We start from the raw sequence: 13321 nt of genomic DNA on the forward strand, positions 1-13321 counted from the left end.
ACTCCTCACTGTGGAATATGTTTTATTAAGGGTAATGGGAAACGTGCAGGTCCAGTGGTGAATTTGCTTTTCTTTCCTCAGATGAAATTTGAACACAGACTTAATAGGGAAATTTGTCATTAAATTATAACAGCAGAGTGAGTTGGGGCTAGGTGTCAGCCTCCACTCGAACCAGAGGACTCCAGCCTAACTTCTTGGGGAGGTTAGTCATCACATCCCCAGGTGCTACCATCTGAGGCTGAGAATCACATGGTCAACATCAAGCATTGCTTCAGAAAAACCTAATTAACAAGCAAGGGAGGAGAGCTTCCAGGTGCCCATAATAGAAAAACTTTTTTTAAGCAATAATGATGCATTAACATGACTCATACTGCATGCTTTCACATAGATAATATGCAGGTCAAACTATTTGAAGGAAAGCCTAATGACTACTGAGAGTCAAAGCCTACAGTGCATGGATTGCCTCACAGGTGGGCGATTGTCTTCCCACCCCAACATCAGACTTATATGAGGATTCCTCTTATCTCCGTAAAAGCCTTCCATGGGTATTTTTTGATCCCCAGTGAACTTGTATGACTGCTATTTCCTCTACTATATGACTTCCAGGATGGGAAGGAATCAGGCTTTGGAGTCCTTCATAACTGTGCTGGATTCCAAACTGTGCACTTGGTACTAACAAGTGCTGGCTTCATGGCTGTTTGACCAAAGGAAGTTTTATGAACTTCAGCCCTTTTTACGAACTCTTCCCCTCTGAAGGAAAGGCTCAGAAGAGGGTCCTGTGTTTGGATTTCAGTGCTTTACAGCTGCTGTCCTGAAATTCTTCATAAATTTATCTCTGAATTTGTGATCTGTTAAGCAAAGACTAAAGGGACAATGGCCCATGCACCAAGGCCTTGGAGCCTGGCTTCACACGCGGTCCTTCCTCCCACAGTGCCCCGCCTTCCTGGGGCTGGTTCTCAGCTGTCTGTTCCAGCTTCCCTTAGGACCCCAAACCTCACACAGTTTCCCCTTCCTGGCCCTGCCTAGCGACTGCTGCTCTTTTCTGCCCCTTGTGGGGCTTGGCCAGGGCGGCAGTCAGGTTAGGCCTGTATCCTCAGTGCAACAAGCTGCGGAGTAAGGCTCTGGACACCTGGTAGAATCTGCACGTATCATTTGAGCATCCTCATACCCAAGTGAGGGCAACATTCCACAGCAAATAAAAAACAAAACAAAACGCTATGATAGCTTGAGACAGAGACTGCAAAAGAAAAGGGAAGGCTTTTTTTCTACTTTTTTGAACAAGGGACCCACATTTGTATCTTGCACGTGGCCCCACAAATTATATAGCCAGCCTTATCAGTATGCTTTTGTGCAAATCATATATACTTTATAAGCCTCAGGTTCCCATCTAGAAAGTAGGAATGACAGTAACACCTATAACAGAGTTATAGTGGGGATGAATTTTTTTTTAATGCATGTAAAGGGCTTAACATAGAAGCTGGTGCACTGTAAGAAGACTAATAATATCAGTTACTAGTTTCAAAAGTTAGAAAATGAACAAAAACATACTTTGACTTCACATCCTTTGTAGACAACAGAGTAAGCACAAGACAAATGTAATTCAGGATATCTGAGAAAATCTAGGGTCTATATTAATACTTTGGCCCATAATTTTTGGGGTACCTGGGTGGCTCAGTCAGTCATCCAACTCTTGATTTTGGCTCAGGTCAGGATCTCAGAGTTGTGAGATCAAGCCCCATGTTGGCTCTGCACTGGGCGTGGAGCCTGCTTAAGATTCTCTCTCTCTCCCTCTCCCTCTGCACCTCCATCCCCCTCTCTCTCTCTTAAAAACAAAACAAAACAAAAACTTTGGCCCATAATTGCTTAAAGTTCAAACACTAGATTAAAATGCATATGTTTTCAGCATTACTAAAAACCTTGGCATTTAAAGAAAAACCAAGAGAATCTTTCATTTAAAAAAGAGAATGATTTACTAAATGAAAAAAATATTAGGAAATAGGATCTACTAAGGAACAATTGCTGCAATGTCACTCACTGTGTCCAGGGACCACATGGAGAAAACATCTGATACAAAGGCTATGGATTTAGCATGTCCAGCCTCAAAGGACTGCCAGGGCAGCCCTGGGTGAGAGCAAGCACTCCATTCTCCACTTTGAGAGGACTCTCAAGGAAAATACTCCACCCTGAGCTATAACTAATCTCTAAAAACAATTTGCATAGAGGAAATGGACAGTGGAGGAGCGGGTTGATAAAAAGGATTTGCTAATTTCTTGTGTAGAAAAGCAGTGTTGACCTTCCTGAATTTGGGGAGAAGAATTTAAATGTGATTATGTCTGAGTATACCTCCGACTAAATCCCAGAATTCATTTCACCCTTTACCCCACCTTAATAATGATTTCTTATCTAGAACAAAACGCCTGCCTTTGTTCCCCCTTCCCCCCCCAGAGAACACATCAAACTCCGGAGAGGCATTCAGAGTGAACCAGACTCCCAGGCAAGGCATTATCCAGCAGCAAAATTTGCAACCTCCGAGTTCACGGAGAGCTCTGGGCCCTCCCTGCCTCCTGGCCCCTGACCCTTTGGAGACACTCCAAGGGCAAACTCCAACAGCTAAATCCCCAAGAGAAGGAAGGCTGTGACTCATTTTTAGACTATTGTCACTATTGCTACACTATAATAGAAGATGGAATCACCTGTTGAATAATGCCTACCTTCTACATAAAACTCATAAAAAAGATTTTTGTGTACCTACAATGTGATGAAAGCAAAAGAAAAAAAATGTAACAGAAGTATGGCATAAAATGCATCTGAAATTAAAAATAAACCTAATATTCAGAAATCATTTTCCCCGAAGTGAAATTAATATCCTGTTGGAATTATTATCTCCAAGCTTGGTGTTTTCAGATGTATTGTTTTTACCTCAGTTATATTTCTGTGTTCTGCCTACTAATTTGTAAATATACATCTCTGGAGATTTTTAAGCTCTTGAGAAACAAGTATCATTTCTAATTTATCATTGTACCTCCTATATCAGCTTCTAGTTGGATACTTGATACATGTATGGTGTAGATTAATGCTTGTATACTTGAACTGATACTCCCTAAGCAGAAACTTTCCATTATCAACAATGTTAAAAATAAAAAAGCCCCCACATTAAGTTATTGATTAATGTTAATTATAACTAAAGCTTTTAATGTTATCTAAACTTTGGTATCTGTTAACCCACTTTCCTAAATTCAATTTACTTTTTAGGAGACATAGTATGGTATAGAGCACTGGATCTCAAAGTGTGATCCCCAGATGAGCATCATCAGCATCACTCAGGCATGACAAGGAAGGAATGCAAATACTGGGGTCCCAGCCCAGACCTTCTAAATCACAGGCTCTGGACTGAGGCTCAGAAATCCGTGTCTTGACAAGTTTTCCATTTGATTCTCATGTACACTAAAGTTTGAGGACCACTAGTATAGAGGAAGAAATGAATTATGGCAAGATGGCCTGAGTTCTAGTCCCAGTCCACACCTGGTTTTATGAATTTGTGTAAATTATTTAACCTCTTGAAGGATCCGTTTCCTTTTCTGCAAAATTGAGGATAATAATTCCTATTTCATGGGTTTGCCATAAAGATTACATAATTATAATATCTGCTAGGAGACTGACACATAATAAGCATTCAATAAATGGCATTCGTTGCCACAGGATGGTTCATTCTGAAAGGTTTAGCTTAACAACGCTTCCCAAATGCCTAATCCTCCTTATTCATATCTCATAAGACTTTTCAGCAGCTAATATATAATTCTAAGTTGGGATTCAGAAATAACAGTTATTAACAGCTTTCTTACTTGGAAACAGTATCCCTGATACAATTAGCCCTTTGCAATCTAGAGAAGCTCTTAAAGTCTGTTAAGTACTAAAGCAAATACTCCTTTTCACAGCATATCAGTGATTAGCTCCACTAGATTTTGTATACGGCACAAATCAGGCACTTTAAATGGATAAGCCATTCCCAGGGAAATCCAGATAGCAGTAAATGAATATGATGAATAAAGCTGAACGCTCTAGATAAAGAATACCTGGGTTTTGTCCACAAGACCAAGAGGAAAAACTACACTGCATGCTTCCTTCTAACTGGCTCCTCCGTTAGAAAACAAATCTCTCGTCTACTGTGCTATAGGACTGACAGGAAAAAGGTATTAAAAAAAAAGTTTCAGAAAGAGCCACTTCCTTGGCAGGCCTACCGGCTATTATACTGTTACAGAGCCGAACCTTCCCCAAGGCATTAATTACCAGGAATGACCGCCTGGAGGCTAGGCAGGCCCTCTTTGTTCAGGATCTCCGGTTGCACAGCTCTGTGATGAAAACCCTCACCATCTGTGATAACCACCCACAGCCAGCAGCAGCAAGTTAATGAGATCAAATCATTCCCCGTGCACTTTAACCTGTCTGGGTGAGACAAAGACTCAGCAAAGAGAATACGTCATTAAATTTAATTTAGACTTCTGGAGTTTAGGCTTTTGTTTTCATCAATAAAACAAACAGGGTTCTAGAGGGGAGGGGGGTGGGAGGATGGGTTACCCTGGTGGTGGGTATTGAGGAGGGCACGTTCTGCATGGAGCACTGGGTGTTATGCACAAACAATGAATCATGGAACACTTCATCTAAAACTAATGATGTAATGTATGGGGATTAACATAAGAATAAAAAAAAATGTTTAAATCTAAAGCCATTTGCAGAGGCAGAAGCAATGACACACTGACTACTTAGTTTCTAGATAATGCTAGGTTCTTGCCAGTGCCTAGATTCCTAATAAAAGCAAGAAAAATTAAAACGGCAAGTACCGTCTAGTGCCCATTTAAAAGATATATTCTGGTATATGTGTCCAGTGATCTTCTACACATAGGCCTAACTTTTTTGGATATTTATAATATTTGTCTTTGAGCTTGTGAATAATATTGCAGGGACGCTGAGGCTGAATTATAGGTTTGCATTTGCTAAGCAGAATCTACTGTCTGCACTAAATGACTTTTTAAACAGTTTCCTAATGAGCAGTGGTGTTCAATGCGTTGGGAGCTGTGAGCACAACATGTATCAAAGTGCTAGCTATTAAAATATGTTTCCTTAATTAAAAGACATTAAATTATCTTTAAAAGAGCCATTAGATTTATCATATAAATACTTTACAATGATATGGGGGAGGAGTCAGACTCATTGCAGGTAGTAAAGAAGCAACTGGAGAGATCAATTCAACTTTCCAATTTTCTTCCTCCTCTTCCCTCCATCAGCTGATCTATTTGCTTCTAAGTTGACAGCAATATAGATGTCTGATCTTCATGTTGACTCTGGCTTTTGTTCAAGGTTCTAATTGGCTTCTGGCATTTTTGACTATACAGACATCCCAGGTTACTCCGTGACTTGTACATCGCCATTCCATATCAAAGACTATAAATATTTTAAACATGAGCTATTTGTACTATGTATTTTAACAGCTATGTAAATTAACATTAAACATATGCCAAGGGAAAGACTAAAGAAAGAAAGTCTAAATTTAAAAAGAACCAATACTGAAAGTAAAAAAATCTACATGCCATATAATCTACTACTTCATAACTCCATGAAAGTTTCCTTACAAAATGCATAGCATTTGCCATCACAGTATTTGTTGAATATAAGTGAGACAGTTAAGTCTAGTTGGACTACTCAGCTGCTGGTACATGTACTATCACTATGGCTAGAGGAAGAATGACCGTGCATGATCATAAGGCATCTAAGTAAGCCTCATTATTTTGCGGGCTAATGTATTTCTATGTTACTCTTTACCTACCAAGCTGTATAAAAATGTAATAAGGGAGATGCTATCAACACAACATCCTTAACTAAAATATTACAGAACAATGAGAAAAGGTGATGAAATCTAATAGCTATTATTTTCATTATTCAAAGTACCTATCAGATTTTAAGATCAAGAGGATTTTGTTTGTTTAGGTAGGCTCCACACCCAGCGTGGAGACCAAGGCGGGGCTTGAATTCACAACCCTCAGATCAAGACCTGAGCTGAGATCCAGAGATGGCTGCTTAACAGGCACCCCAAGATAAATAGTTGTTTTATCTCTGTTCTGTAACTAACCAACTTACCATGGGCATTGGGTAAATCTTAAAAATTGATTTTTTATAAATCATCAAATTATTTTTTTTCTGTTTATAAAGGAGTGTGGATGTTTATTGTTAAAAATTTAGAAGTAAAACAGAGAATAAAAAGAACCCATAATCTCACCACCTAAAAATAGTCTCTAACATATTGGATAGTTACCTCATTCTTGCATATCATTTCCATACTTTTTAAGTAACGGTCATCATACTTCCTCTGGGGAGCCTTTTCACCATGACTAAACAGCTGCCTCTCTCAGAATATTCATATTTCCCTCACTTACTTACCGCATCTTATTCTAGGCATCTGTTGAGAGGTTTGCTCATTCCTCTTTACCAAAAATTTTAAATGAGAGATATCCTAATTCTTCTTTGTAGCCCTAACACCAAGTTCCCTGCATCTATACAAATTAAACCCAGGACTGTTGTTAAAAGAACAAATGTATAAGTGAGTTCAACTGTGATTCTATATCCAACTTTTTCATTTAACATTATATCATAAGAACTGTCCCATGTCATTAAATTCCTTCAAAAATTCATTTTTTGAGGCATAGTATTTATCATATGGCTATACTGCAATTTCTTTAAATGGTTTCTATTATTAATCACACCCCCTCCTTATTTTTGCTATTGTAAAAAGCACAATGTTGCTGTAGAGAAGTCAGTATAGCAGAGAAATAAAGTATGAATCTTACCTTCAAAAAATGGGGGAGGAACATGACTAAAAAATAGAGTGTATGATACGTGATAGTTTTGAATTAAGGTTAAATATCTAATAGCAATGACATACGCTTAAGCAGAAGAATATTCTTATTCTTTGTGATACATGCTGAAATATTTTGAGGTATATATAGAGAGAACAGATATAGCAAAAATTTAGCAATTGGTAAATCTGATTGAATAGGTGAATGGTTCATTGTTCTCAGCTCTCAACTCTTCTATAGACCTAAAATTTTCAAAATGGGAAGGAAACTATGGACCCTGAATTTCCACACACTTAGGTTTTAATTCCAGTTTCACCACTTATTAGTTGTGTAATCATTAGTTAATTAATCTCACTGAGCTCATTTTCTTACCAATAAAATAGAAGCAATACTGGTAAATATCCTATAGAATTGTTTTGAGAATGATTATATAGGCTAACACACTTAAAACATTTATCACCGTTCCTATTGTAATAATAAGTGCTTTATGGTGGTCAGCTATTATGAATATCTTTATACATAAATGTTTGTCTATATTTGAATCATTTACACTATTATAATTTTTTCCTTAGGTTAGGATCCCAAAAGTGCAATTACCGAGCCAAAGAACATAGGCATCTTTGAGGCTGCTGACTGATAGTAACAAATCGCTTTCCAAATGGATTGGATCAATTTACATTCCAGCAGCACTCTCTAGCACTGGGAATTTTTACTTTTGAAATTAAGGATAGTAAATAAGTAGATTGCATTAATTGATTGCTATCTCAGTATGTCTTAATTATGATCAGTGTCCATTAAATATTTTTAAAGCTTACTGTCATGTCTAAATTCGAGGAACAACACTGATATTCACTGGATTTGCTAAAAAATAAGACAGTAAATAAAACAGTAGGATGAGCACTGTTGTCCATTCTTAAATATCCTGAATTTAGCAGATTCTGAGTGTTGTGAATTATATGTATTTTTTCCCCTTGCTGTTCCTCTGTTTCAGATTGTTATTTTATTATAATCATTAGTAAAAGAAAAAGGAACTTACTTTTCTCAAAGCAATTTTTTAGAAAATTTCAGTAAAGGAGGCAACTTGAAGAGTGACTGCAGTGACCGTGGGTGGAGGTAGTGGAGTTGCTGCTTTTTAACATTCCCACTGATCCTAAGTAAACTATAAATCTAAAGAAATTATATTTCTTGGGCTGTTTGCAAATTATGACATCTAACACAAACCTACCTTGTGTTAATCACAAATTCTTATTCCTATCCACATATTTCATACACTTGTCATGCACACAGCAAGCTTAATCATTCAGAGAATAGTCCTCAAGTGTGGGAGGCAATGAGAAATGAACCCTGTATCTGAAGGAAAAAGAAAAAGAAGCAGTCTTCAGAAAAATATGTAATCAAAGTATTTCAGAAAGACTATTGCATTTTTATCATGTGTCAAGTTATTTCATCTGTAATTCAAAGTGTTAGAATGTAAAGAAATAATTCATATTTTGAAGGCAAACTGAAAAATCACCTAAAGTTTTGACTTGTTTTCTAAGCTTCCCACTTCAGTTCACACACCATTGGTTTACAAAACCATAATTTTGTGTATAAAGGAGAAAGATGGAGTAGAATCAATCACTAAGTAAGAGTCCTTAGCTTTAATTAGTTTCCATCAATTTCAAAGATTATCCAGGAAAGTTTCCATTGAACTATCTTTCATAGTTCAGGAATAGTGAATATATAAGTGATCATTGGAAGCACAGTTTCTATTCCCAGTCCAATAAAGAAATTCTCATTAGATGAACAATGTTCTTATCTTTGATGCAATGACCTACACCAACCAATACCATGGCTTAGAAAAAATTGAGACGGCAGACATCCCCATGTTTCCCATATCTTTTAGTTCAATCCAATGAAAATTATCTGCACAATTCACATAGGTTTACTTTGGTCATCAAGGTTCATTTTTCTCATTTCTTTCATTAATATTTTGAGTGTATTAGATCTTCCAAGTTTCTGCCACTTTTCCTAAGACATGTTCTTTTATGTATTTATGTATGTATGTATGTATACATGTGTATTAGCTATACCCCTAATTTCTAGCCAGTAGCTCTCTTCTAAAATTATGAGTCTTCTAAAATAAGAATTTTCAAACAAAGACTCAAAGAAAATCTGTATCAATTCTAGGGTTCAGAAATGGCCCAGTAAGCACAAGGCCATTTTAAGATCTTTACTGAACTTAAGGTTCTTACTTTCAGAGGCACCACATGAAGTAAAACAAACTCATTAAAATACATGCACATGCCACAATAAATATCATTTTTGCTATAAAAATGTTTCAGAGATTTTTTACAATTTTGCCTTTGAAGTTATTTGGCCATGAGTAACTTTCTACAGCTTGGCTATAATTTTTCTGACAACCAATGTGGATGATAGTTGGGAATTTTTATGAAGTGAAAAATACCTAATCTGCTAAAAGTTATGAAATGCACAGCCATAAGTCATGAATTAAAAGACATGATTTTTCAGTACATAAAACTAAGATCACATGCACACGCATGTGCACACGCACTAATAACATACAAACTACATTTAGCAACTCTAATGCACCAGTTCAGACTCAGCCTCAACTGTCTCTTTTAAGAGTGATAGCTGGTCAAGGGAAAAGCCAAGTATTTATGAAGGAGGAGGAGGATTAATTCAACAATATTTTACCTCAGATTCATACCAAGCATCTCCCACATCCTGCCCTGAGGCTTCTCGGAGAGACACTGCTTAGCATGCAGAATGCTCAACCTGGAAGTTTGAGGGAGTTACAGTTTCTTGGGTAAACTTGTCATCCATTGGAGGTAGAGGCAGTTAGATAAAGCCTCCATTTCTTCCTTTCTCTCTTTTTGGGGAACCCATCCTACAGCTTTACTTACATTTAAAATTTCTGGAAGAGGTACTAAGAAACAACATTGGTTAACTTCTATGGAGTAGGATTGGTAAGGAGAAAACAAAAGCAATATATTTTCACCTTTCTATACCCTTTCGTGACAATTGAAAAATGTGTTTTTATTATACTTAAACTAAAAATAATTTAACAAATACTTATATTTTTAAAATTAATGATTTCATAAAGGCAGGTTAAACTAAAAGAATTCTAAAGAGCTTAGGCTGCCAAGACCACAATACCTCTGAGGCACATTTCTAGTAACTCACTCACATGGCAAGCTCTGTTCAAGGTAACTGCATATGAAACCTGAGAGTTGTAAAAATTCAAGAATGTATAAAATTGTCACAGTTTGGACATGCTGATTTGTGATGAAGCCTGACAAACACTTCTTTTTATGTTAAACACAAATATCACATTAAAATGTATAACATACAATAGGAGTAAAATTTCTTTAACAATCCAGGATTCAGCAAGTGAGAAAGATCAAATTGGTATTGATGTCCAAGAACATGTAGTACTTATATCCTGTTCTCACTCAAAAATAAACAGCAACCATAGACTGTAACAGGAGCTATTTAAGGCTGAGTGAATCAGTACAAATAAATAAGCAGCAACCAAAACAAAGCATATCAACACAAAATTTGGCTCAATTTGATAAGGTGGGAGGTTGAAGAAGTTTTAGTTGAATGGATTAAAAGATATATAAATGAGCCTTTTTATGGGAATGAGAAATATCTGGAAATAGAAAAGGGACTAAGAACTGAACCAAAGTTAATTACAGTCATTTTCTGCATCTTTCAGCTGAAGATATTAAACTAACTTTATTTGGTGTAAGGTGGGAGGGAAGTGGTAATTATACATTATTTCTTTCTTTTCCTCAGTCATCATCTCACTCCAGCAAATTTAAAATTAGAATTTTCAGTATCCTTAAATGTGTCAGAGATGCAGAGATATTACCATTCCATGCAAATGACATTAAAGGGGAAGTTTTCATAACTTCAGAATTAGCCCATAAGCCAATGTTTTTCATAATCCCTTTTAATTAGACAGAGAAGTAATGTTTCTCAGTACACACCCTTAGAAACACGGCCGTACCAACTGGTGCCTTCGGCAGGCAATGACCTCCTTGCCGTGTTCACTTCTGTATCTCCAGAAGCAAAGAGCTGAGATGCTCTATAACTATTTTGGATTGACCAGGTGACTGGCTCTAAATCAGTGGATGAGTGAACAAATAAATGGGTGGCTGAGGGAATGAGTGCACAGATGAAGAATTGAATAACCAAATAAATGAAAGAATGCATGAATACATGCACAAATTAACAAGTTAATGAATTAACTGGTGAATTAATAATTGAAACATAAAAATGACTATAATTGCATAAACTGAAAGAAAAGTGCCACTTTCCTCCATTATCCCAATGGCCTTCAAACCTGCCAGCACAATGGACTCACCTGTGGAGTTTTAAAGACAAATACCAGACGTATCAGCCAGGAAATCTGATTTCATTGGTCCAGAGTGAGCCAGAGCAAGGCATGGGTATTTTGTAAAAGACTCATTGGTAATTCCATTGTGTAGCCAAGGACGAAAGTAACAGCTAGCCCACTCTTTGAATCACAGAACTCTTTTTCACCTCTCCATCTTTTATACTTTATCTCTCAATCTAAAATTCTCTGTGACATAAAATAAAATTAATAAAAAAATAAAATAATATTCCCTGTGTCTACATCTCCAAGTCTAATTTACATGCTCTTCCCACTCTGCCTCACCCCTGAGCCCTTGGTTGACAAATGGGGGCCATGAAAGCTAATGTATTTCTTTAAACTAGTTAAGCTTTTGTGCTCATTATTTCAGGTCAGAGGGTCAAAAATAAAAGGTGAGTATAGCAGATGTGAAAAATTATAAATTTATTTAACAGTGGCTCTCACAGACATCTATCTGTAGTTCATATATGGACAAATTACACATGGAAATAATCTTGCTAATGACTGCATTTAAATCCACTAGAATAAATGTAAACATGATATAGTGGTTTATACTTTATAGTCATATGAGTCATACCCTTAAAAAAGGCTTTAGTATATTAATGCTGGGAAATATTGTTCACAATTTATAGAAAGCCACTCAGTGAAGTTAAATAGCACTTATTTGGAGTCAAACACATAGGAGTTCAAATCTTGGCTCTACTATTTAACAGTTATGTTACCTGAAGAATATTGCATAACATCTCTAACCCCTAAATCCCTTTTTTGTGAAATAGGATAATTATAACTATTTCATTGCAGAGTTGGAAGCAATAAATTTGATGAAATGTCTAAAATTACCCTCATAGTGCCTGGCAGAAAATAAATGCTTGATAAATAAAATTTATAGTAAAAGATAACTAGACAATAAGTGATGGAAAATTTAAACCCTACTTTTCTTCCCATCACATTCTATCATACCCCATCACAAACTATTTCCTAGTTATTCTTACAGCGGTACATCTTACTAATTTTGTGTCACAGATAATATTCCCTGTACCAGCATAAATTCTTTCAGTTGCAGAGAAAACCTAATTCAAACTAGCCTCAAGCAAGAAAATGGAATATATTGGTTCCAATAATTGAATAGTCTAAGGGTACGTATGACATCAGGCCCTGCTGGAAACAAAGGATAAAACATCATCCATATATAATTTCATTCATTCCAAAGGGCTCTTTTCTCTGGGCTGCAAAATAGTTGGCAGAGTTTATGGAACTGGTAAACCTAGTCAAACCCAACTAAAAAAAAGTAGAGTCGTCATACAACACCTCTTTTCTGGACATTCTGTAAAAAGATTTACTCTGATTATATGGCTTAGGTCACCTGCCCATTTCTGAACTATTTGATGCAGGCAGGGGAATGGAGTGCCCTGATTGGCTTAGAACTGTCTCACATGTCCATCTGCAGCCCTTGTAAGCAGGGCTTCACACAGATGACATGAGTGAAGAGGGGAGAGAGGCTGAATTTCCAAATAAAAGTGGCGATTCTTTGTATCAGAGTACATCTTTTTATGCAGAATGGGGGATTTCACTGTGTAAACTGTAAGTTTCACTATGCAATTGACCATCACAAATTTGCCAGCTGAGGACTGAGAAGTAGATATCCCGGGGAAGATGCTAGAAAAAATTTGAGGTCTTGGGGAAAATAATCTTTCCTCCTGAGGTAAGATGTAGGGTCAAACTACCAAGAATGGAATTCCAAAACCTGTTTTTATTTCTTGCATTCACTGATCTTTTTCTTTTTTATTGATTATTAGATTAACTAAAATCTTTATGAAAAGTATAAGCTATCTCAGTTGTACTAAAAATACCAAGAGGAGGTGATTTTATTCACTCTTACCTGAAAGATTTAGGAGGGGGAAAACTAGATCCTGGGTCAGTGTGGAGATGACAGTTGACTGCCCCCACCAAGAGATTCCAGAACACAAATCTTAGGGATTCCATGCTTTGTTTCAGTAAGAGATATCTTATCAATAATTAAATTTTCATAGAATATTGAAGATTAATTCAAAATGTCAGCTTTTATTTAAAA

The sequence above is a fragment of the Leptonychotes weddellii genome, chromosome 3 (assembly GCF_054177405.1).
Source record: "Leptonychotes weddellii isolate Sample4059 chromosome 3, ASM5417740v2, whole genome shotgun sequence".
Classification (NCBI taxonomy): Eukaryota; Metazoa; Chordata; class Mammalia; order Carnivora; family Phocidae; genus Leptonychotes; species Leptonychotes weddellii.